At 38.3% G+C, this 27,056-nt stretch overlaps 1 protein-coding gene across 22 annotated transcripts in view; it reads left to right on the forward strand.

The window, feature by feature from the left end:
* Window positions 1-27,056, forward strand: part of Fars2 (phenylalanyl-tRNA synthetase 2, mitochondrial) — a 512,601-nt gene that overhangs the window by 58,885 nt on the left and 426,660 nt on the right. For 5 of the 22 annotated variants that reach the window (XM_058582377.1, XM_058582373.1, XM_058582378.1 and 2 more), the window contains one exon: window positions 11,881-12,044. The exons of the other annotated variants lie outside the window; for them this stretch is intronic. The gene's annotated coding sequence lies outside the window, so the exon portion shown is untranslated. The remainder of the gene's footprint in view (window positions 1-11,880; window positions 12,045-27,056) is intronic. 22 annotated transcript variants of the gene reach the window in all.

The raw sequence follows: 27,056 nt of genomic DNA on the forward strand, positions 1-27,056 counted from the left end.
GTGTTCTGTTTCTTAAAAGTCCAATATATGAAAACCTAAAGCAGAACCATCCTGGATGGACATAATTGGTCCTCAATGATTTTGCTAATGGAGTCTTGGCTTTGTGCAAAGATGTCCTGAAGGAATCATTTTGTAGAATAAGGTTTCATTAAATGACTGTGTTCTTTAAATGACTTGGATTTCAGGAATAATCTTTTTGAATAAGTAACAATCATTCTGGGTTGTATAATCTTCTGTGTAAGTATGAGGATCCTTGACAAGTATTAGTCAGGATGAAAACCTTCATGTCCCCATAAATGCTGGATTGTGTCAGTCAGAGAATCTTCCTTCCCGTGTGCATTGTGTGCAATTTCTTCATTACTGTGACTGTGGTGTAAAGTTTTTTCAGGTTTTTCCTTTGCCTGAAGCACCTGTAGAAACCCTGTAGTGAAATCAAAACTGTGTGGGATATTTTGTTTGTTGCTATGATTCTTTTTTTTTAAGATATACATTTTAATTCACTTTTAGAGTATGATTGTTGCTATGATTTTAAAGACATAGTTAATGAAATTCAGTATAGATTTACTGAGGTGAAAGAGTAAGTTTTGAAGATAAAAGTCATAGGGAATAGTGGGAAATTCATTTGATGATGAGAGAAAGGAGCAAAGAGAAATGATCAAAACACAATCTGAAAAAAAATTCCACCATTGGTCTTTATATTAAATATTTGAAATGAAATAGTATTACTCCCCACCTTTCAAAAAAGAATAATGGGATAGATATCAAAAATAAGACATGTATTTTCGAAAGCACCAAGAATCTTTTTTTGGTAGCATAATATTTTGAGAAGAATTTTTCACTTTGTATTATTTCTAAAGGGTCACTTGATGTTTTTTTTCTTCTTTTTTTGAGAAGAGAGGAACAGAGGGCAGCGCAGTACCTAACACATTTGCTATGGGCTGATTATAAATACATGTGCAGAGGCAAATGACCATGAGAGACTACCATCTAGGAAACCATTTTATTTAAATGAAGTAATTTTCCTCCTGCTACCTTAAAGGGCATCAGCGAATGAGTCTTGCATGAGAAAGAGAGAGAGAGAGAGAAAGGTTTGAAGACATAGACATATACTGCTGGTTTTCACTCTGTCATCTCACAAGGGCTTCATTATGAAGAGGGATGCCGATGGCTATCCAGACGCTTAACTGGCAGCCTTAGCTGACTAATGGAGCCATATTCATGTTGGCTGACATCTGGTTTTAGAAGTTATTTATAAAGGAAGGATCATTGTAATCAAAACGCCTGGAGAGATTTTAAATGTCAGATGCACTGGGAAAGATTCACCCTGGGTGACTGGTCCTGAAGATTAGCAACTTCCCTAAACATTTTGTATGTTGAACATAAATAGTACTTTCAAATAGCATGTTATAAGCAAATCACTTGAGGCAAACCTGCATTTTTGAACATTATGAGCATTGTAAATATAGAGGACTATAAAATTACCAAAACGAATTAATCAAAAAATTTAAGCAGATAATATGTAAACAGCTTGGAAATTCATATCCCTGCCCTCACAATAGGAAAAAAAAAAAGCTCAAAAAGCAAAAACACGGTGAGCAAATTGAAAATCAGTGACTCTTCTTAACCCATCAGAGAGCCAAGGTCACTGAATAAAACCTCTACCCTGAGTAATGGAGAAAGAGGGGATACCTAGAATCATAGTTTACAGAACACTCCCCAAAAGCCCCTGCTCCCACCACAACACTGGTTGGAACAGTTTAACTGTAATTGATGACTTGCTGAGGTTCAGTGTGCTCTAGCTTTGAGTTTCACATTCTCAGGGCCGAGTCCTAATGGAGTCTCTACTTTGATTTTACTGCTAGAAGCCCCACCTGGGTCTTGGTGGTGGTGGTGGTGGGGGTTTCTCACAGTGGGAGGGAAAAGTAACCACTGTGAAATAAAAGCCCCACAGCATTCTGTTCTCCTTAACAAAAGCCTGCTGTTGAAACTGTTTTACCAAAGTCTGACAGACTTGAGTTTTACCTGAGCCTAACTGACCTGGGAGATGGGAAATATCCAACTGCAGCCTCCTCTAGCTTTCCTGTCTTGCCTAAATGGGAAAAGAAAGCAGAGAACCATTTGTGAAGGTCATATCCCATGGGTACAGGCTTACAAAAAGACTGAGACTTACTAATAGACTTGTAAGAGCACCTCCCTGCCCCCACACCCTGGCTTCCTATTAGTTAGGCTCCTGTATAGTAACAAGGGACTGTCCTGGGAACTCAAAAGCATCAGGAGGCAAAAACAAGGACACCAGAGGGAATGTTAACCTCTGACACCTGCAGCAAATAACACCCCAAATCCTAACTAGATAGACACAAAGCCTCACACTAAAAGCCTATTTACCTCAGTTCCTTTTACATAATACAGCATGTACTGCTTTCAGCAAAAGTTTATAAGGCAAGTTTAAATGCATAGTCTGAAGAGAAAGATCAAGCACTGAGCCCGGACACAGATAGGGCAGAGATTTTTTTTTTTTTTTTAATTATCAGATAAGGAATTTAAAATAACTCGGATAATATGCTAAAGACTGCTTGCGTGGCATATGGATTTGATCACTGCCTACCCTCCCAAAGCTAATGGATAAGTGTATAGCATACTAGCAAATGTAAGAGATGGAGACTCTAGAAAGAATCAGAAGCTAACGATTGCCTACAAAAACACTGAAATAATGCCCTTGGTTTTATCAGTAGACTGGACACAGCCAAGGAAAGAATCAGTGAGTTTGAAGATACATTGTTGGTAATCTTCCAAACTGGAAAGTAAAGGGAAAAGTGAATGAAAAAAGCAAGCAGTATTCAAGAACTACAGGGCACTTACGAAAGGTATGATAAACACCTAATGGAAGTACTACATTAAGAAAAAGAAGGGAACAGGAAAAAATACTTGAAGTAGTAATGACTGATATTCTCTCAGAACTAATGCTAGACACCAAACCATAGATCTAAGAAGCCCAAAGAACATCATACAGGCAAATGCCCAAAATACCTATGGTTAGGCATGTCACGTTAAAATTGCAGGAAAATCAGAGAGAAATTCAAAAGTCAAAAGGAAAGGACATCTTATCTACTATAGGCACAAGGATAAGAATGACATCAGGCTTCTCTTCAGAAACTATACAAACAAGAACAAACAAAGCCATCAGCCCACAATCCTGTATCTAGAGAAGTCATCTTTTAAAAGGGCAGAATTGAAGGAATTTGTCACCAATGGAGTTGCCTGTCAAGAAATGTTTAGAGAGATTCTTCAAAGTGAAGGAAAAGATGGAGGTCAGATGCTCAGATCTACACAGGGGAAGCAAACATGTTAAAGAAGGAGTGAGTGAAGGGGATTTTTGGTTCCTTCCCCTGAGGTACTGGTGCCGTGCCATTATGAATGGAGCACGGCTGAAACCTCTATATTTAAGGATAATTGAAATTGTCATAGTAAGTTCTCTGGCCTATGGGAGGAAAAAATTCACTCCAGAGCAGCTGGGCAAAATCAATGAGCATATGATGAAAGCTACCTTCCCCTCAGTTACAGAGATAATGTGTACTTTACTATCTGTAGGCTAACAAAACATTTCCACTATAGTATCATAATGTCAGTTAGGTTCTGGCATCATTTGGAGACTAATTCAAGAGTTTAAGTGTAGATATTAAAAGTCTTAAAACAATTTTCACAGTTTTTCTAACTAGAAACAATAAGGTCTCTGAAGCATTCTTCAGGTTTTATTTTCTAAGAGGTAAATCTTAATTGTTTTAACCCATATAAAAAGTACTTTTTGGTTTCTGACCCCAATAGTTGACTGAGAAAAGAGATCTTTGAGACTGAAAATGAAGAAACCACTATGAATTATTATCCCAGGCCTTGATTGGTCCTCATAGACATACTTTTTGCTAAGACCTCATATAAAACCATTGTTTAGAAGTTCCCAGTGCCTTATATATAGTCCTTGAGTGGGCCTTCAAGTTTGATCTTTGCAACCCAGGACATTGATCATGATTAGCTTTTTTTTCCTCTTTGGCTTTTTGTCTATTTTGATTTTGGTTTCTCTATTTTTTTTCTTTAAATTTTTTTCTTTTTCTATTATTTTTCTCCCGATTTTTATTTGCTCATATTTCTTTTTAGTTTTTTAGTCTTTTTATTTTTTTTATTGTTCTCAACTCTTATTTCAGCTGTTTTTCATTTTCATTTTTTACCTTTTTTTTTTGCCCCTATGTATTTCTATCGCACTCTTTTTTTTGGGGGGGGGGTTACTGGGGAATTTAACCCCATGGTGGGTGTGCTTTACCCTTGAGTTATGTCCTCAACATTTTTAATTTTTTATTTTGAGACAGGGTCTTGCTGAGTTATTTAGGTCCTTGTTAAATTGTTGAGGCTGGCCTTGAACTTGTGATTCTCTTGTCTCAGCCTCCCTAGTTACTTGGAATTATAGTTGTGCGTGTCACCATGCTCAGCTTCATATTTTTATTTTTATTTATTGTTATTATTTATGATATTGAGGATGGAGCCCTGGGGTGCTCTACCACTTAGCTACCTCCCCAACCCTTTTTCATCTTTTGAGACAAAGTTACTGAGGCTGGCCTCAAACTTGTGATCCTTCTGCCTCATCCTCCTGAGTAGCTAGGATTAAAGGTGTGTGCTGCTGTGACTCATTTCTCTTCATATTTAATTTGTTAGGGTTAAAGTGAAATCAAAATATAAAGACAAGTCTCCAATAAAGGAACTTTTGGGGGGAATAAAGAATTATAATCCAGGACACTTGAGGCTGGGGTGATATCTGGTATATCTGCAAAAAAAAAAAAAGAGAGGCTAGGAATTTTTCTTAGGACAAAGGAGTCTGCAAATTATTTTACATTTGGTGTTTTTGATACTTGAGGGAGCTGGTGATATCTGATTGGTAAGGTGGCAGTTACTACATGAAGCTAATCTTAAGGTCAAAGGTGGCTGTTCCATCCTCAGCTGATAGGTGAAAACAGTCTCAAGGATAGGGCAGTCTGTTTCATTGTATTGTTTTGTATGTTAGTTCCTGGAGCAGGTATTCTTGACTATTTCTGATTCTTTTCTGTGGCCTCTCTTTTCCAATTGATTAGGGCATGAAAGAAAGGCCTCCATTTTGTATAATGAATTTTCGTATTATTGTAGTTAGCAGGTCACTTGCAGCTGGCCTCATAACCATCCCTACGGGGGAGCAGACTCCTATCAACAGCTTCTGGGTCTTCAAGACCACTTCACTGGACAGGGCAACCTCCTGAAGTAAGGTGGGACTGAGATGGCTGTGAGGGCCATACAGTCAGAACTCTAGCCTCCAGAGACCATCCCCAGAGTCCAGATCGCTCTGCCATTCTGAAAATGAGATAATAGAGGCCTACGAAACCCTGCACCTGGTCATGAACTGTGCCAGTGGAGATGTTCCATTACCTCCTGAGGCTGTAAGAGAGAAGACTGAGACACACTCTGCTAGATAGCTGCTGCTCAGGACTGCCATAAGAAGGGAGGTTGTTTATAAAGATCCAAAGCCAAGAACTTTTTTTGGATGCTGACCTGAATATCTGTCTTTAGGGTTATAGACTTTGGCTTCAGCAATGAGTTTCTGTCTGGCAAACAAGCTGGTTACCTTCTAGTACAGTTCCCCTTATTTTTGCCTTAAAACTTATGACTGCCTTGTGGAGGACATGGGTAGCCTGGGTGTCATTCTGTATGTCATGGTCACTGATTCTTTGCCTTTTGTTGGAGAAGACTTCTGGGAGCAGTGGGGGTAGGTATTATGCAAAATATACCACATTTCTTTCTTTATGTCTGTAGGGTCCAAAAACTCATGGAAGAAATTCCTGACTGTCAACCCCAGTGAGAGAGGTACTTTCAAGGAAATCCTAAGGGACCCTGAGGATAAACATGAGTCATGTGATACCTTATATTTTAGCTACTTTCTGACTGCTCTGACTCCTAGACAAATGAGAATGAGTTGGTGCCGTTCATTGGCTATGAAAGGAATGAGATTCAGGACTTACTGGTAGGCAGGAGTAAGATGAAGCAGTGAATCCAGCTCTCAAGTCTTGGGCTGTGACACCCCAGGTAGAGGGCCACACCTTCACCGTGGAGCCCCAGCTTTCAGCTTACCCACTTGTTACAGTCCTTCCTTATTTTTGAGATTGAACCGAGGTTCACTGCCAGCCCCAAGCAATGACCTCAAGACTGCCCTTCCCATCTCACTTTGTTTTTTAATAGGAGATCGGCATTGTGGGGAGGAGCAGGAATTGGAGCAGAAAGGAAACTGAACAAAGTGTCTGTTATCCCCCCCTCCTGGCCTGGAGACTAATATCACTTTCCTTCAGCTTAGTCCCCCAGGGAGACCTTGTGACCGCCTCCTCCCCCCACAGCACCAGCAACCTTGGGGGAGCACAGACAGAACCAACTGCTTTCAAAGGGATCGTCCCTCCATGTTGGGACCAAAATAATATGTTGGCAGGTATGACCCTAATAGCCAGGGTCAGCCACGGGGAAGTTCTTCGTCTGCATACACCTGTGCTTCAAATGAGCTGGGTAAGATTCAGCATGTAGTTCCAGAGTGGAGCCATAAAGTGTCTTTTGATGGGCCTCCAAGGCAAGAGTAAATGTGGGGAGGGGAGGCTACTGCTCCCTGCACTTTAAGTGGATCAGGGAGATCTTGAGCTCATGAAGCCAAAGGACATGGTACAGAAGAGTGGCCAGGTGCAGGAGGCAGGCGGGAGGGGTAGAGCCCTGCATTAGGTCCATGCTGTGTAAGTGTATGGGTTCCCCCCGCCCAGAGGATGGCTTTTTTTTTTTTTTCTTTCCCCTTTGTTTCTTGTGTTTGTGTTTGTGGTACTTAGAATCCACCCCAGGTCCATTTTACCACTGAGCTGCATTGTCCTTACCCCACTGCCCTTTTTTTTTTTTTTTTTTTTTTAATTTTTTTTATTGGTTGTTCAAAACATTATCAAGCTCTTGACATATCATATTTCATACATTAGATTCAAGTTGGTTATGAACTCCCAATTTTACCCCAAATACAGATTGCAGAATCACATCGGTTACACATCCACATTTTTACATAATGCCCTATTAGTAACTGTTGTATTCTGCTACCTTTCCTATCCTCTACCATCCCCCCTCCCTCCCTTCCCATCTTCTCTCTCTACCCCATCCACTGTAATTCATATCTCTCCTTGTTTATTTTCCCATTCCCCTCACAACCTCTTATATGTAATTTTGTATAACAATGAGGGTCTCCCTCCATTACCATGCAATTTCCCTTTTCTCTCCCTTTCCATCCCACCTCATGTATCTGTTTAATGTTAATCTTTTCTTCCTGCTCTTCCTCCCTGCTCTGTTCTTAGTTGCTCTCATTATATCAAAGAAGACATTTGGTACCCCACTGCCCTTTTTTGTTTTTATTTTGAGACAGGGTCCCATTAAGTTTCCCAGGCTGGACTCAAATGTGTGATTCTCCTGTCTCAGGTTCTTTTGTTACTGGGATTATAGATATGTATGCTGTGCCTGGCCTGTGTTCTCTCCATGGGTACAATTTAATAGGCTATGTGGCTCCTCTGTGACATTAAAAACCAACGTGGCCCAAAACAGCTGGCCTTGAGTGTAAACCATTGGGAGGAGCCACCTGGGACTTTAGATGGGGCATTGCAGGTCCTCTACATAGGTGGGTCGTATCATCCTCATCTGGGGGAAACTTCAGACACTGTGCTATTCTTCCTGGAGCTCTTTCCCCACTTCTGTGTTTCTGAGGAGGGCAGGTGGTTCACTAAAATAAATACAATAAAAAAATTAATGTTAGCTGGGTGCTGTGGTCATGTCTATAATCCCAGATACTTGGGAGGCCAAGGCTGGAGGATTGCAAGTTGGAGGCCCATTTGTATGACATAGTGAAACCCTTACTCAGAAAAAAAAAATGGATAAGTGATTACAACTTATTTTCTGAGTTGCTTATAATGAGGGATTATGGAAGATAATCTGATATAGTGGGTCTCATTCATGTTTTGTTTTAGCAAACAATAGGTTGTTACTTCCTTGAGCAGTTTGCTGACAATTATATTAATATCAGCTAATAACAGTGGCATTTGCTTTTGGCCAAAGACTTTCTGTATCATTCTAATTCATTTTAACCACAAATGCCCATTTAACAGATTGAGGAATGAACACTGGAAGAGATTAATTAATTTGTTGAAAGTCACCAAGCTGATGAGTGGCAGAACTATGTTGTGAGCATGTGCTATCACCCCCAGTAATGTCCAGTCTCCCTATGCTTAGGCCTGTAAGCCTTTAGATCCTGGTTTTGACATCCTTTTGAGTTTGGCTATAGGATCGGCCCTATGTATGTGTGGGTTCTGCATCTGTGGATTCAACCAACCTAGGATCAAAAATATCTGAAAAACAAATTATGTTTGAAGTGAAGATGTACAGACCTGTATCCTTGTCAGAATTCCCTAACAATACAGCAAAACAACTATTGACAACTGTTCACTCGGCATTTATGTTGTATTAGGTGTTATGAGTCATTATAGATGCTTTGAAGTACCGTCTTGTGTTGCTTAAGAAGAGGGATATGGTCTGAGAAATGCTTCCTCAGGCAATTTAATTGCTGTGGGACCATTGTAGAACATGGTTACTCAAATTAAGATGGCTGTGATGTCATTAGGTGATAACATTTTGTGGGACCACCACTGAATGTTTGGTCCATTGTTGAATCTTGTGCTGCATCACTGTTTATGGGAGGAGGTGTGCAGCGTATGTGAAGATACCGCATGAATTCATACAGTCTTTGCAATCCAAGGTTTTTGTCATCCAAGGGTCTTGGAACTAATCCTCCATGGATATTGAAAGGCTAATGTACCATTTCTTAAATCAGATAACTCAGTCAAATGAGAAATGACACAGAATTCACTTTTTTTTTTTGTTGTAAGTTTTTGGTTCTTGAGGTGAATTAATTTTTCCTACGTTTCCTTAAGTTCTTCACTGCTTGACCAGGTCACGGTCCTCAACTACAAATTCTACCTTGGAAACATGAAAGAAAAATGAAGTTGTTTAGAATGCTGGAAAAGAATACCTATGGATATATGGAACTCTAGGGACAGTGCCTTGCAGATCTTGTTTGACCCCCTGCTGGTACAGTTTTAGGAGGAGCCTGATCTGAATGGAAACTGTAGGTGGTAGCTGGCAAAGTGGCATCTCTGTCATCCTCTGCTTCTCAGTCTGTGAACTGGAGAGCAAATGTGGAGTGATACCTTCCAGAGGAGCAGCTCTTTTGTATTTAAAATTCACCTGCTGTGCTATAGGAACCCCTTTTCTATCCCTATGCTTTCCTATGAATCTAAAAGCTAATTTATCCAATTATAACTTGAATAATATTTTGACTCTTGAGAAGGTGTTAGAAATTTTTTGTGGCTATAGTATGTTTTAGAAGTATTTTCTAAAGAAATGTGTTTATTTTGATGCTACTACATATTCTTCTATAGTGTTAGAATTGAAAGATTGAGTAAAATACAGTATTGGTCCTGGAGGATCAAACATACTAGTTGGAGATTAATTCACAAGTATTTATGAAGGATTTTATATACCCAGGACCAAGTAGGTAATAAAAAGTTCCTCTTTACTTTGATTTCTTGGTGGAGATAAGTATGTTGGCAGGGCACTTAACCTGTCCTTTGGCAGTGAAGTGTCTTAGTTTATTTGAGATGCTATAATATTAATACCATAAACTGGGCGGCTTATAAACTATGGAAATTTGTTTATGAATTTATTTATAATTGAGAGGTTGGGACATTCAAGAATGAGATTTCATTAGATTAGGTTTCTGGTGAAGGTCCATTTCTCATTGATAATATCTTATAATTGTGTCCTCACATGGTGGAGGGGACAAGTTAGATTTCAGGGTCATCTTTTATAAGAGCACTAGTCCAATTTGTGAAGTCTCTGTCCTCATAACCTTGTCACCCCGCAGAAGGTCCACTTCCTAACATTATCAGCTTAGGTGTTTAGATCTCAACATGGGAAAGTTTGGGGGGACATAGACAAGTACAAGCCATGTTTTTTAGTGAAGCCTACATAAGTCCTCTGCCATCCAAACTGAAAATTCTAGTGAGAATTTACCAGGGAGAGCCAGTTATTCAGAAAAGATGTGACCTTATCTTGGACATCAAAGGAATCTAAAAGCTGTGAATTTCTTCTAATTTCACAGTTTCTGCTCTTCTCTCCTAATGTTTTTTTTTTTTTTTAATTTTTTTTAGTTGTTAATGGACCTTTATTCTATTTTATTTATATGTGGTACTGAGAATAGAACCCAGTGCCTCACACATGCTAGCTAGGCAAGCACTCTACCACTGAGCCACAACCCCAGCCCTCCTAATGTCAGTATGCATCTCCCAAGTGTTAATTTAAATAAAATAATTGATCAGCATTTTCATGATGCTCATAGACTTTTAAAATTATGTAAGTAAAAACATTTTTTACAGACTCTGTCATTGTTTTGGATTTCATGTGTTAATTCCATTTTTTTGTTGTTGTTGTAGAAGTAGGCTTTATGGTGTGTCTAGGATGGATTAATCTTGAATATGAGAAGAGAGCAGGAAACAGGGTCAAGAGAGGGCGCTGGAATGTAGGCTGTGTTGAGGTGGGAAGTTCTTGTGTTATCGTTCCTTTTTAGATTGGTTATGGACTCTGTGGTACTAGACAAGGTTAGGGCTTTGGGGGAGTGAAGAGATGAGAGTGTTCAGATAGGGAATGTATAGGGAGCAAAATCTTGTATTAAGTTTTGTGGTATTGACTTCATCCCCATTTGGTACATCTCTTCTGTGTTTGAGTCATTTTTGTGTCCATCCAGAAATCTGTTACATTGCTTAATTTTGGGAAGTTTATGTTGTCTCTTAAGTAGAATCTGGCTGGACCTTTGAACCTCCAGCCGTGACCTTCTCAGAAGATGCACACTGAAGTTCTTTTTGGCAGTTGAGGAGAGTCAGGTGACTCCCTACTGAGAACAGATCACAATATCTCCTTTGTCACCTCCTAGCCTCCTGAGATTGTCACATTGAGAGACATGTCTTCTTGCTGCAGGAAGCAGTTTGTTAGCAAGTGCTTGCAAACATCTGTTTTCTCTTACTTCCTCTGTACCTCACAGTTGTAGATTTTGAAAAACCTAATCATTTATCAAAAGTGTTTTTCACTGTTGAAATGTGCCTTTTTTGTCCAGTTGAATCTTTTTCGTTAAAAATGTTTGCGCATTGCTTGGCTGCTCTACAGAGATGTAGCATAGTAGTTCTTTTTGGATACTTCATCCTCTTCCAAACTGGCATCTCTGGTGGTTGCTTTTCAAATCTCTTTCCTTTTCTTCAGTCAAAATGGAGGGGAATTGCTGATATACTGTGCATCAGAACCCCTGAAGCAAATCTATTTCCATCTTGAACAGCACAGCCAAGGAAATTGCCAGAGAGATGCATTATTAATTTTGCTCCCTAATGCCACATGTACTTAGTGTGTATGCTGCGTCCTGCCCTCTCTGACATCCATGGGTGGGAAAGGACAGGGCTGGTTCCTGCTGCTGAGCCTGCCTGAGTTGCCTATCTGTGTAGGGACCCATTTTAGCCTCTGAGCTTCAAGAGTGCCAGAAAAAGAAAAAGAAAAAAAGATTAAGCTTCTGAAGAGCAGGCGTTCTGAGCATGTCTGGTAGTTTATTGAAGGGTGCAGTCACCAGTTTCTGAATAGTATCAGTCAGTGCTACTTATGTACATTATGAAGCTAGCTGTGAAAATAAATGGCTTACTTATTTATGAAAGAGCCATTTTTTATGCTCTTTGATGAAAATTTTAAGTGATTACTTTTCTTAATTATTAGGTACTATAAGGAATGCCACGGGAAGACTGAAATGCAAATCACCCATGTTTGCAATGTTTACAGTACATATGACAGATAAATTAGCAAGAAAATAATCAATATCCTAGTACTAAATGTTAAGAATCGTCATTCGGTAAGAAGGAAGAATCAAAGCTTAACAAAATGTAAGTATTTGAAGCATCACTAATATTATGAAAGTATTCATTTTTAAGCATCAGAAGGAAAAATCTCATGCTAGCTATATCATGTCAATAAGGGATTCAAAATGTGTCTTCTCATGTTATTGACAGACACATTCATAGGGACAATATTTACTATGTAAGGCTTGGCATTATATAATGAAATTTAAAATATGCATATATACACCTTTTCCAATAGGACAATACCCTACTTCCTGTCTCTTCCTCACATAGTAGGAATAACCCATAGGGGGTTGGCCCAGGTCAGTCAGTGCAGTATTATTTTTTGTGTTGTCCATCTGGAGAGTGCTCTTGGCCTCCCCTTCCTGCTGTGTGGCTCGCTGCAGTCAGGGCTTAAGCTTTGCTCTAAAGGGAGCCCAAGGTACCTGACAGTGACTGAAGGGACATTTCTTTTGGTCTGAATAGGGTGATGTGTGTTCTGGATCTGGTCCCTGACACTTGCTCAGGAGGAGCCACTTTCCATTTTCCTGAAGCAAGTGGTTAACATTGTGCTGAGGCCATTGTAGCACCTTTCCCTCAAGTGGCTGCTGTGTGACCCATTTATAGGTCCTTATCTAGGGTAGGTGGGGGCTCACTTACCCTAACTGGCACCAGCAGGGATAGAGGTTGAGTGGGCTTGGAGCTTTCTTACTGTTGTTGAAGTTTCCACAACAGCCTTGTCCGTGCCTTCCTTTAGAGCCTGTTGTCTTCATGGAGACCCCGAGGGTGTTCTGTCTGCAGCAGAATAGGTTTTCTCTTGATTCACAGCATCTCCTTGTGCAGGAGGCATTGGATGGTCATGTGGGGAGCAGGTAGTTGTGTATTTGTTTTTTTCCTGGAGGCAACATTTAGAATTAGAAACCTGTTTACATACAGTTGACATACAGTTTTGTGGTGGCTACCTTCAAATATTCTTCTATGAATTTAACTAATTAATGCAGTTAACCACTATTGTAGCCCAACCCACTCTGAAGGACATTACATGCATTAATTATTGAATAGACTGGTAAAAATATCCTGATACTGGTGTATCAGCTTAGGCTGCTCACACATGCAGCTGGCAGTAGCTGCTCCTTGGCTCTGATTCCTCATGTGGAGTGGTGTCCCAGTGACCAAATTCCAGAGAAAGTGTGCCTTTGTAACGCTGAGTTAACCCACCCCTGTCCCCTGAAAAAGAAGAAACTGATATTTATTTACACCCATTCATTTTATAAGCACTGTGCTAATGTTGGCACAGTTATTATTCCACACCTACACTCTTACTAATAAGAAATCTGTGTTGTCTGTCAGTTTTGTTCATAAAGAACCAAAACATATAGAAAACTTTACATTGTAGATTAAGTGACGATTGTTGTTAGACTTTGCAGTGTAGCACCTGTGTAATATAGACTGCTACTGTGCTTTTACATTCTCTTCCTCTTCTTCCTTGTCCCTGGTCCTGGAGGGACCACACTGTGTGATCTGCCTTGCTGGAGAATAGATAGTATGGGGAGCTGGCAGCTAAACGCTCACTGCCACCCACTTTGTGATGTTTCCCACTTAATGGCTTCCACTGGGCAATTATATCGTCCTGGGCTTTACTGAAATAAAGTATACCACTGGTTTGTATAGCTTTCAGTAGCCTTTGGGGAAATTTTACACGCTTCAGGGAATTGGTTTCAGGGATAGGATAGGAGGATCTGGTCTAAATAGTAAAAAGTGCTTGCAGTTTTTGCTGTTCTCTGTAATCCCCTTAGCACAATGCCTTTTCTAGATCTTTTTTTTTCTTTAATATTTTTTTAGTTGTAGATGGACATGATATCTTTATTTATTTATTATGTGGTGCTAGGGATCGAAACCATTGCCTCATGTGTGCTAGGCAAAAGCTCTACCACCAAGCCTGGACCTCAGCCCATACTAGATCTTAAAATGACTGTATACCTTTTAGTTTTGTTGTTTTAAAACCAGCTATGCATTATTCTAGATTCCAATAGAGTTTAGCATTAATAAGTGCCCACCTTTTCCATTAAATTGTACAAAAATATATTGAGAAAATTCTATATATTAGCTATTTTCATTTCTAAGATCATGACAGGAGAATATTTTAGTTTTAGCCAGAGACTCCTGTCCTCCTCTTCCCCCAGTCTACTATGGACCATGGTGTTGGTTGAAGCTTTAAGGAATTGTAGTATGGTCTTTTGGAGCAATCCTATTTCTCTGTGAATTTTGAGCATGAATTATTTAAAGATATGAGCTCTCCCCTGCCTTTTTTCCTTATCCTTGAAAAACACTGGAGCCTTGAATTAGCCTCTTTGTTCACAGTGTCAAGCAGGCCAGATAAATAGCTTGAGATTCAGGAGTTCCAGGTTCTGGCTAAGCTGTTCCCCAGACCTCTTATATGACAAGAAATTATCTTTTCCTCCATTTCCTCAGATGACCCTTGTGGCTGTCACACTTCTGAAATACATTAAGTCTACATTTTCTTCATGATTGAGTGTATTTCTGGGTCTTGATGTTTCCTGTTTTATCTCTGTTGTATTGCAAGATATGATGGCATATTGAGTTAGGAATCTTCCCAGTTAGGAAATATTGTAGACCATTCTCTTGGTGCATACCTTTTCCATTGCATCCTGAAAGTCTAGAAAATTATGATATGAACCTTCTTACCTGTAGTGGAGACTTTTACTTAGATGTGCCCAGTTCTGTGATTAAGTGCTCTTTTTTCCCCACTCCTGCTTCCAGACATGATTGTATACACCTCCACCAGCCAACCTTTGCTGTTGAGGGCAGTGCTGGTGAAAGTCATAATTTTTGGAAAGGGGGCCTGGCTGAGAAGTTTGAGGGAGGACTTGTGTTTTGTTTGTATCCCTTTCCAGAGTGGGACTGTCCTATGTGGTGGGTAAATTCTGGTAAGAGAATGATGTTTCAGTGACACTGTGGCCTGATGTATTTCTAAACTTTCTGCTAATCATTCTTCCTATGAAAATATATGTGGCTACCTGCCATCTTATAAACAAGTTTGTAGGGGATAATTCTTTTGTAATTTGAGGTAGCTGCACATGATGCATTATTTTAAAGTCAGTTATGTGCTTTATTCAGTTTCTCCCAACGTTTGGTGATGGTTCAAAATTATGAATGTGCTTGAAATCCAGGGTGATTGTCTTGTGTTTCTGAATTGACTATACTTATTGCCTTGCTATGACTGATGTGCCTTCAAGCTGTCTTTTTCATAACACTTGTAATACCTCATGTGCAGGTTTTTGTCCCATGCCAACCAATTATCCAGCTCTCTAGATATCAACTATATGTCCTAAGTTCACATAGACCCCAAAGGTTAAAGGGTCCATCCTTTAAAACTGCTCTTACTTCAGTCTTCAGCGGCAAGTCCCATGGTGCCATCTGTACTTCTGGCCATCCAGCTGTAAATTGGGATGTCCTTGACCCCTTCTCTGATTCAATAATTTGCTAGAATAGCTCCCATGAGTCAGAAAAGCACTTTACCTGCTATTACTGGTTTATTATAAAGGCTACATAGAGCTCAGGAAAAGCTTAATGGAATTGATGCGTAGGGCAAGACACTGGTGTGAGGGTGTCATTCCTCACTACTCCATGCCCTCTCTGGGCATACCGCCCTCTCAGCTCCTTGATGTGCTTACAGCTGGGAAGCTCTCCGAATCCTGTGATTTAGGAATTTTTATCAAAGTGTGTGTATAGTAGACATGGTTGATTAAGGCAATCACCAACAGCCAGTGATTTAATCTCCAGCCCTTTTTTCCTTTCTGGAAGTCAGGGGATAGAGTTAAAGATTCCAGCTTCCCATATTGCCTTCATCTTCCTGGAGATAGGCCCCGGCCCCTAGCTTTGTAGAGGCCATCATAAGTGGACTCATTAGAACAAAGCACACTCCTATTTCTCTGAAATTCCCAAGAATCAGGAACAGGGGACAAAGGCCAAGAAAAAGATACTCAGGTTAACCCTGTCACTGAAGGCAATACAGGATTTTAGGAGCTCCTTGTCAGGAACTCAGGAGTATTTGTTTGTATTTTTTATTATATCACAGTGGTTTGTGTTCTCAACAAATCTTATCTACCCATTTCACCTTTTCTAAATCTTATCCATCCTCATGGTTTTTCTTTTGTGATTTTACCTATTTCAACATTTTTGGACCTACTCAAGTAGGTACTGCCTAGCCATGTAGAGTTTGTTGTATCTTAAAGTGGGTTTTACATTCCATGAGGAAGGAGATATATCTTATGCCCCTTTTGCACTGGTAGCTCTGTTTGGCTCAGTGTTACTCACACAGTAAGCTGTGTTTCTTAAGCTGGGTCCCAGGTACACCCCTCCCGGGAGGGGGGGGGGAGGCATTCAGATCAGGGTGTGGTGTATGACCTCCCTTACAGCATAGTGCAGCATGGTTGGATAGCTATAATACATGTTCATTGAAATTTTTATTTTATCTTATCAATTCTGGAGATGAACCCAGGGGTGCTCAACTACTAAGCAGTATCCCAAACTGCCCCCACCTCGCCTTTTTTTTTTAAGTTGAGACAGGGTCTTGCTAAGTTTCCAGGTTGGACTTGAACTTGTGATTTTCCTGCCTCAGCCTGCCAAGTTACTGGGATTTAAGGCATGAGCCACTATGCTCAGCTTGAATTTTAATTCCACTCAAATCTTTGGAGGAAATTGTTTATATTAAAACAAAAAAATAGGAATATTATAAAGTGGAAAATAATAATGAAATTTCATGTTCATTCATAGGTACTTTTGAACTAGGATTCCAGGTTTCTCTAGAAATATATTCACTCACTCTACTCTGATTGGGTGGTTAGCACACTATGCATGTATTTAAGTGTATTTTGTAGTCTCTAAAGGACTGCATGTTACTGTAGTAGATATTAAGTTCATAATTCTTGATTAATAATCTTCCGCATTTAAAAAAATCTTATTTTTGTGGATATTGATGTTTTTAGATTTATGGTTATATGAGCTTTGATTAAAAAGTTCAGTTTTTAATTTTGCTTGAATGTCTTCATTGTGACTTTCTTCATTTTCATCTCTCCCTTTTTTAGATCAATGCACATTTTAGTAATTAAAGTATATATGTTCTTTTCATCTTCTATAATTAAATTTTTTTATTGTTCTTTTTAGATTACTTGACAGTAGAGCATATTTTGACATACTGTACATACATGGAATAGAATTATGCTAATTAGGATCTCATTCTTTTGGTTGTACATGATATGGAGTTATACTGGTCGTGTATTCATATATAAGTATGGATAGGAAGGTTATGTCTGATTCCTTCTACTGTCTTCCCTATTCCCATTCCTTTTTTTCCTTCTTTCCCTTCTGTCTAATACAGTGAACTTCTAATTTTTCCCTCCCTATCTTTCCCTTGTTGTTACTATCCACATTATCAGAGAGAACATTCAACTTTGTTTTTTGGGTACTGGCTTATTTCCCTTGAAATTCTCCAGTTCCATTCACGTACTAGCAAAATGCTATAATTTTACTCTGCTTTATGCCTGAATAATATTCCACTGTGTATATATACTACATTGTCTTTATCCATTCATCTGTTGTAGGGCACCTAGTTTGGTTCCATAACTTGAGTATTGTGAATTGAGCTGCTGTAAACATCGATGTGGATTCGTTGTTGTAGTATGCTGATTTTAAGCCCTCTGGGTATATAATGAGGAGTGGGATAACTGGGTCAAATGGTGATTCCATTTCAAGTTTCTCAGAAGTCTCCATACTGCTTCCATAATGGTTGCACCAATGTGCTATTTCACCAGCAGTGTATGAGTGTGCCTTTATCCCTCATATCCTCACCAACATTTATTGTTGTTTGTACTCTTGATAATTGCCATGTTGTCGGGAGTAAAAAAGTAGGTTCAACTCTTCACCATGTCAGCTTAGGAGCCTTCTTCCTCAATAAGACTTATAAAGCTCACGAAATAAAATCAAGAATCAATAAATGGGGTGGTATCAAACTAAAAGGCTTCTTCACAGCAAAGGAAACATTCAAGAACATGGAGAACCTACAGAATGGGAGAAAATCTTTACCACCTGCACCTCAGAACATTAATCTCCATGATATATTAATCTCATTTCTTTCAAAGTATTTTCACCTGAGTAATGAGTTGTAGTTTTAGGGATTTGTGTATTTAGATACTCATAATGAGAGATTGACCAGAGCCTGTTTACACATCTCTAGGAGAATTCAAATGTCTCCATACCTGCTATGTCCAGGCTGATAGGTTTTACCCATTAGGATTTTGTGGTCCCAGAGAAGGGCTCCAATAACAGTTGTGCTGTAGATGGCTGGGATTTTCTCTTATTTGAGCATGTAACTTATCTGGCATCTTGTTCACATTGCCGTCTCCTTCCCTTTATCATATCAGGTGCCTAGTGTAATAGCAAACGTTAGACACTGGGAAGGACATGTAGGAGGTAGTAATGCCATTAGCTGGCCTGGGACTCACCCCAGCTGGGAATGTTACTGGGTCATCTAGGGTTAAGTCCAAAAGCCAGAATGAGATCAGCACTGATGAAATTGAACCATCACCAAGGTGTGGGAAATTATATCAATTAATTGTTATTTGAGATAGGATCTTGCTAAGTTGTTCAGGCTGGACTTGAACTTGTGATCCTCCTGTCTCAGCTTCCCAAGTGTTGGAATAGCAGGCATGCACCATTGTGCCCAGCAGTGTGGGAAATACCCAGTGTGGTCATAGCAATTTCCATAGTGTGTCTATTTTTCTGTAAGGCCTAGGGCCACCCTTATACAAGTCTAAGTCTTAACATGGCATTGCTTTTAACCCATTACCTGACTTTTTTTAAAGATAGCATCTTGTTGTGTTGTTTAGATTGGCCTGAAACTCTGAAAGAGTTACACTGCTCCCCACCCACCCCCCGCCATAGAGATACAGATTTAGGAAACCAGATACACATTTAAGATGATTTTTCAAGGGAAAGAGATCTTTTGAGGTAAAGTAAGAAATACAGGGGTAGGGTTGTGACTCAGTGGTAGAGTGCTTTCTGGCATATGTGAGGCACTGGGTTTGATCTTCAGAACATAAAAAATAAATAAAGTAAAAGTATTAAAAAAAGAGAAATACACATTCATACACATTCAAGGGAGAATGCAGTCCATCTTGGAAGTGAGAAGCTTTTGTGGTTAAGCTGGGAATACATTCAGGGGAGAATGTAGGTCATCTCCAGAGGAAGAGACAGCTAAATAGATATTATTTTAAAAATTTATTCTTTTTAGTTACATATGGCAGTATAATCCATTTTGACATAAATGCGTGGAATATATCTTGTTCTAATTCAGTCCCCAGTACTTCTCCTTTCCTTCCTTTCCCTGACCCCTTGTTCCCTTTCCTCTACTGATCTTTCTGCCATTTACCATAGTTTTTTTTTTTTTTTCCATTAATTTCTTGTGGATGTACACAATGGTGAGATTCACTGTGGTATATTCATGTATGTTAGGAAAGTTAGGTTCAATTCATTCCACTGTCTTTCCTTTTGTTGTCCCCCCTCCCTTCTCTTCATTCCCCTTTGTCTGTTCCACTGAACTTCTACTTTTCAAACAGATATTCTTTATCCCACTTTTTTAGATTAGACACTACATCTATGATTGGCTCAGCCTCTAATTAGATTTGGAAAATACACGAGCTTAGATTCAAATGCAAGACTATGTGACTTTGGAAACTTGCTCTCCTCTCACTCCTTGACTGACACTGAGCACCTCAGTGTCAAGCGTTGAGTGGGGTGCTGGAGATACAAAGAAGGATGAAGCCACCCACACTCCTGAAGCATCACTCATCCTCTTCATCGGAATGCTAAGGAGGTTCCAGAATGACTCAATTGAAAGCACTGCATAAATGCATGATATTAGGCTGGCACTGGTTTCCTGCCAATATATGAAGTGCTAAGAATCAATAGGAAGAAGTATATGGTTATAAAAAAGAAATGAGCAGAGCCACAGAATGGCTAATTGAAAGCAAAGAGTGTTAAGAAACTAGCAGATTTATTTATGTGCCGTTTGGAAGATGCTACTCTAGCAGTTTGGGGCTGATTTTGATGATTGATGATATAACTCAAGTACCTGAGCTACTCATATTAACATCAGTTGTTTTATTTGAAACCATGCTCACTAAGAGAATCTTACTTTTAATGCACCTAAAGGTATCCACCTATATTATATCAGGTATAAGGCTTTATAGAATCAGAGAAGGAACAAAACAAGGGCAATATTATGTGGTTTCAATACCAGTTGTTAATTTATCACCTATGATATCGTGCCTGATCAGAAAGTCTGCTCATGTGGAAGGGGGATTAGAATCAGCACAAGGTATGAGCTATATAAAAAACATAGTGGGTCAATATTACGGAGTAGAGAAGTGCATGTCCCAGGAATTTGTTTTTATTCAGCAAAATGAAAAAATTAGCTGACTCAGCTCTTAGGTTTATAGGGGTCAAGTCATGAGTGTTTATACTAATATTTACTTTTAAATGATCTTTTGAATTTAATCCAAATTCTTTTTCTTGGATTGATACCCTCTGAAGTGTATCGTTCTTTCTGAATTGTCTTTGCAGTCAGAGAAATTAGAGAATTAAGTAATGCTAAGTATTTGGGTCTTACTTGAAACAGATGGGACAGGAAGGGACTTGTGTATAGACATCATGTGTCAGTCATGCTCCTGCATGTTTACACATGTGATCTCATTTCACCTGAATAGCATTTATCACCGTTTTGAAATAAGGAAATTGTGGTTTCAATTCCAGGTTAAAATGGGGTCAGATTTTGAAGGTAGGAATTTTTGTTTCAAAACTTGCCTTTGTTGGAGTGTGCTGCTGTCTCTGGTTTGAAATGATTTAACTGCAGTAATAATCAGTGTATATAGAACAGTAAGTGGAAAAGGTATAATTTGCTTTTGCTTTACTTATTTTAAGCAGCTTGATCATTTTAAGTAGATGTTTACATGAGGAAGGTCTTGCCTCTGGAGAATGACCATTCTGTTGGATGTATTCACCTAGGGCAGAGGTGTGTGTCTGTTAATTGATTGCCTCTGAGTATTCTTGGTTTTCTAGACATTCTTTTTTGCTAATGTTACTGTGAAGCTGTGCTTTTTGGTCCTTGATTGGTATGTCTTGTCTGATTAGCCTGTGGGTATTTTGAGCAGTCCCTAGCCAGGTTAGATTAGGTGTGTGCTATGTGATGCCTGTACTGACTTTGACCTCTGCCATTGCTTATCTTGTTTGTACACCACCTACTATATGCTCCTCTTCATTTTGGGCTCTCCAGACTGGACTCATCATTGAATATCTAGTTGGAGTTTCACCTCTTCCATGAATGTACTGGCTGATATTCTCTGTCTTTGCTGACCCTCTAAGAAACTTCATGACTATCCTCTCGTTAATCACATGCTCTTTTAGAAATGTATTTATATGTTTCCCCAGGAAATTCAAGTCTCTTCCACCTCAAACATTTTACACTCTTTGCATTCAAGGATGGTGATAATATTTTGCACACAATGGGACTTTTATTTTTAAAGTTGTCTCACACATTATTTCATGTAATTCTCTTTTTTATAAAACTACCTGGCAGTGTAGAGGTAAAATAAGTTGGTCATCTGTGGTGTTTCAAAGTACATAGGGAGTGTGGGGCTTGTATAGAGTTGGTGGGGGACCTAACCATTGAAATTCCTCTTGGGCCATACATTTAGCTCTGTTTGTTAAAATTTAAAATGTAAACCATCTGACTACCAATTCAGGTTTGAGGAGGGTATATGTCTGCAAAGAGAGATGTGTAAATATGCCTTTATAAAAGGTATGTTTTAATCATTTTAACAAAATAGTGGAAACAACTTGTTTCTTCAATAGGGAAATGAAAATAAGTTTGTGGGGGTTTTATGTGATGAGATACTTTGGACTATTTAATAGTGTGAGGTAGATCTGTATGCTTTGTTATATTACCATGGAAAGCAACCAACATAATTTTTTTTTTTTTTTTTGGCACTGGGGAGTGAATCCAGGGGTGCTTACCCACTGAGCCACCTCCCCAGCTCTTTTTTGTATTTTATTTAAAGACAGGGTCTCATTGAGTTACTTAGGGCCTCACTAAGTTGCTGAGACTGGCTTTGAACGCAGGATCCTCCTGCCTCAGCCTCCCCATCCACTGAGTTTACAGGCATGCTCTACCATGCCTGGCCCAACATAAATCCTTTTTTTTTTATATTTATTTTTTAGTTTTTAGATGGACACAATGTCTTTATTTTATTTTTATGTGGTGCTGAGAATTGAAACCAGTGCCTCACGCATGCTAGGTGAGCACGCTACCACTTGAGCCACATCCCCAGCCCCCCAACATAAATTCTTAACAGAGAAGAGGAGATTCAGAGCAGTATGCTAACATACTTTAAAATTAGATATGTGAGTGAGTATGTGACACATGTGCAATTACAAGGCATGGAAATATGTCTGTAAAGAGGTGAAGGAGGCAGTGATTTACTTTTTTTATTTATGTTTTCATTTAAGATTTATAGCCATGCATATAATTTATCTTTGAAAGGTATGAGATTAATGTTTTAAAGTCTTTATAAGCAGTGAGTTAAATTTTCCTAGTCTGTAGACTTTGCAATGGGTAGATGAGATAATAAATGTAAATAGCTTAGCATAGTCCTAGATTTTCAGTGAGTATTCAGTAAATGCTATGAGTGATGGTCATGGTGGTTAACAGTGGTGGATCAGTGAATGATCATGTCAGGACTTCACCCTGAAGAACCCCAAATAGCAGAGAATAGTGACTGTTCCAACCCACATCCACCCCATCCTGGGTATCTGAGTAATCTTAAAGATGATGGTCTAAAGTGTAAAATGTTTAATAGTTCTTGTGCTTTGGATTAAAAATTACAATTTTGTCTTTGTTTTGCTCTGTAATATATTCCTATTTGTTTTTAAAATAAAATAAAATTTTAGTAACTCACTTATCAGGGAAACAATTAAAAAACATTTTCTTGGGACTGGGGTTGTGACTCAGCAGTAGAGTGCTTGCTTCGCCATGTCCAAGGCCCTGGGTTCGATCCTCAGCACCATATAAAAATAAATAAATAAAATCATTAGAAAAAAAAAAACCCAACATTTTCTCAATAGAGAATGAAAAAAAAAAAAAAAAAACAACAAAAAAACAAAAAACCCAGTCCAAATTGGTCCTCTTGGCAGATGAGCCATGTTTGCCTCTTGGTGATATGGAATCCCCATCCACTGCTTCCTGGTTCTAAGAGAATGCAAGTCTTGTTTGGAGAAGCTAGGCTCTTTTTTTTTTTTTTTTCCTCCCTCCCTGTAAATTAAAGTTAGGATCTGATTATGCCTTTTGATGATTTCTGTGAAGGTGATGAACTGAATTTGCTTGTCAGGCATGTGAACACCTATTGACATTTGACTTGTGAAAGCATTGGTTCCCTGACATGTATGCCCACATTCCAGTAAGGTGTAACAGTCCTGAGTTCCTACTATCAAGCTAGTGTCCTTGCTTCAATGATTTTTATTGCTTTAAGTGACATGTATTTTCAAGGTCCTTGTGCATTTTAGTTTCTCTCCCTTTGATACTTGTGATCTATTAGCTTAGGCCTGATAGAGACATCGGCACTCTTCTTTAGAACTGGGGAAAAGGTAAAAAGGAACTATACTAGTGCTTTATGTTGATGTTCCTCTTCAGTGCTAAAAGCTTTCTGGATGGATGGACTATATCTATGAAGCTATTAATAGATGTGTATTCATTCTTTGTGTCTTGCACTTATGTATTGATGATATTTTTTGAATAGTGTTGAAACCTAGAATTGATTTAATTAAATGCACAGATGTCATTCAGATAGAAACTGTTTCAGATACTTTTCAACAGATATTCTTAAGTGAAAATTTGTTATTGAGCAACTAGTAATTGGTTGTAACAGACCATTTATTTTTCTGTAATATTTTCATTGCGGTTATGTGAAATTAAATTATTTCAGGTATGTAAAATATCACGAACAAGTTTTTTGCTATTATTTATGGATACTTACTTTTTTGGAGAAGTTGTGTGACCAGTAATCAAAGGGCATATGAAACTTAGTGAAGTAGAAAGGGAGCATTGTTAGCATTTGCTATACAAAGACCTCATTTAATTTAGTCATATTGTTGAATACTAGTGCTAGTACTTATTTGCACAATTATTTAGATGGATAGCAGATATCTATGCTTTTTACTCTATTCTTATTGTACTTATGGGGCATATATTTTGCCTTTTCTATAGGATAAGAGAGGGACAGGAATAGATTTTATTTGGGAGACCTATGCTGACCTCAGAGGTCATCTCAGAGGTGTTGCCCCAATTGCCTGATGTTGTCTTTGGGCAGACTTAAAGGAGCACCTGTCCTTGAGTACAACGTTCTTGTAAGACTTAAGCAGAGTTGCACAGTGTGCATGTGATTCTCCCATTAATTTTCAGCTTTTTATCTTTTTTGTGTTTTATTTTTATTTATTAATATTATACATTGGCGTTAAAACAAACCAAGAGGTAAGATTGTTTTTAAGTAAGAATGCTCTGAGAGGAGAGGGCAACCTAAGGTTCGAACATACCAGTTTGAAGTTATAAAATAAAGACAGGCTGTTTCTCCAGAAGAACAAAGACATGGCATCTTGTGCTAAACACCTCAGGGCCTTTTTCAAGCCCTCGTAACTGAAAGTTGAGTCTTTTCAAAGAGTTATTAAAACTGAAAATATTTATTTGCATATATGGGATCTCATAAGACTTTGGACAAATAGCACTGTTTTCAAAAGTCTAGATTTGTTTTTGAAATAAATTATACTTGTGTGTTTCCCAGATCTTAATTGAAAATGATGCAGAGAACTGTTTATATGGTATAGTACGTTGAAGAGGACGCCAGCATTTCATGAGATTTTTGTCCCAGAGCTTAAGTAAATGGTGGCTGAATCTGTCATTCACTACATATATTGTCCCTCTTTCTTTTATACCCTTTCAGTGTTTTGATGTTTATGAGCAGCAAAATTTTAAACTTTGATGAGGTAAAATCTATACATTTTTTGACTTTGTTTATTTCTTTTGTATTTATTTGGAAATACAAAATAGAAAATAGGTTAGAATAGGCGTTCCTAACCCAAAATCAGTTAAAGAATTACCCCTAAGTTTTCTCTTTTTTCCCCCTTTTGTTTTGAATTTAGAATTTTCTGCAGTCTATTTGACACATGACATGAAGTGAAGATTAACCTCATTTTCCCCCGAAATACATTTTTGTTTTAAGTACTGTGGATTTTACCCAGGAGCACTGACCCACCTCCCCAGCCCTTTTTATATTTTATTTTGAGACAGGGTCTTGCTAAGTTGCTTAGGGCCTTGCTAAATTCCTGAGGCTGACCTTGACTCAGCCTCCTAAATTGCTGGGATTACAGGTGTGTACCACTGTGCTCTGCTACCCAAATACTTAAGTCAATTTCTCGGTATTATATGTTATCTTACATTGGTTTATGAGATTTTATCTGTCCATCTATATATTTACACATGTGTGTGGGTGTGTGTGTGCACATTTTTATTTTTGGTACCGGGAATTGACTTCTCCAGTCCTTTTTAAAATATTTTGGTTTGAGATAGTGTGTTGTTAAATTGCTAAGGCTGGCCTTGAATTTTCAGTCCCTGGCCTCACCTTCTGAGACTCTGGGATTATAGGTCTTTGCAACTGTGCCAGCATATACGTTTATAATATATTTCTGAGTCTCTTTGTTGTGTTAGTTTTTGTGCCAATTTTCATTATTATTTTCTTGTATTTAAAAACAATTCTTAGCTCTTGTCACTTGTTTAATCTTTCAAATGAACTTGGAGATAATTTTTACAGAGTACTCCCCATTACCTTCTTTCTCCCTGTGTAAAAATTTCCACTGGAAATACATGAAATTAGTTTGGGTAGAGCTAGCATTTTGTACTATTCAGTTTTTCCATACAAGGAAATTTTTTTTTTATATTTATTCAGATCTTTCTTACTTCTTGGCTTTTTAGTAAATTTTGTGACTTGCTTTGTATTGGCTCACTGTATATCTATTATTATAAAAAATGCCTTTTGTTTCATGTTTATTTCCTATTGGTTATTGCTGGGATTTAAAAATGCTATTGATTTTTTTCAAAACTTTGAATTCATTCATTTTTCCAAGATGCTATTTATTCTAATAGTTTGTCAGTTGATTAATTTTAGCTTTCTAGGCACACACTTGTGGGGTGGTTAATAACAATATTTTGGTTTCTTCTTTACAGTAGATATGTTCCATTACTTCTGGGCTTACCTTCTTAACTTGGCTAAAGTACTAAAAACTTAGTAGTTGGTCATAAAAGTATCTGCTTCTGTAGGTAGGATGTGTAAACTCACCCAGAGATTGCAGGTTCCTGTGAAGAGAGGCTTCTGGAAAATCATCACTTCTATTTGTTAAATGTCAATCATATCTCTACATATTTTTGGTAGGACAATTAGAATTTTAAGGAAAACTCTTGATAGTAATCTTGAATACTTACTTAAAGCTTATTTTAAAATAGATTATTGGCTATTTTTGTCCTTTTAATATTTCTGCATGGAAATTTGATGACATTGAGAAAGAGAATAGTTTAAAGATGAACTTAGTGCTTCTAAAGTCAAGTTCGTCTTATGGATTATTGTTTTAACAGACATTGTTATGTAGAATAAAATAGCTTGAATTTTCTTATTAGATTCAGGAAGAAATTCTTTTTAGATTATTTCTGAAACTTTCTTACTAATTGACTTGCTTTCTGCTGTGCTGTTTTCTGTCCCACAAATGGCATATTGTTCTTTGGTTCCTATAATAAAAGAAAGCACAGACATCCAAATGCTCCAAGTGTTCTGTATGTTCACATGGATGTATATATTTGTCTCCTTTATTTTCTCCTCAGAAATCTTCTGCAGAACCTTTCAAATGTTCTCCGGTCCTAAGCAGAACCCAAGTGGAATGGGT

This window comes from Marmota monax, unplaced genomic scaffold (assembly GCF_021218885.2).
Source record: "Marmota monax isolate L192 unplaced genomic scaffold, Marmota_monax_Labrador192_F-V1.1 WCK01_AAM20220418_F8-fsc00029, whole genome shotgun sequence".
In the NCBI taxonomy this organism is placed as follows: domain Eukaryota; kingdom Metazoa; phylum Chordata; class Mammalia; order Rodentia; family Sciuridae; genus Marmota; species Marmota monax.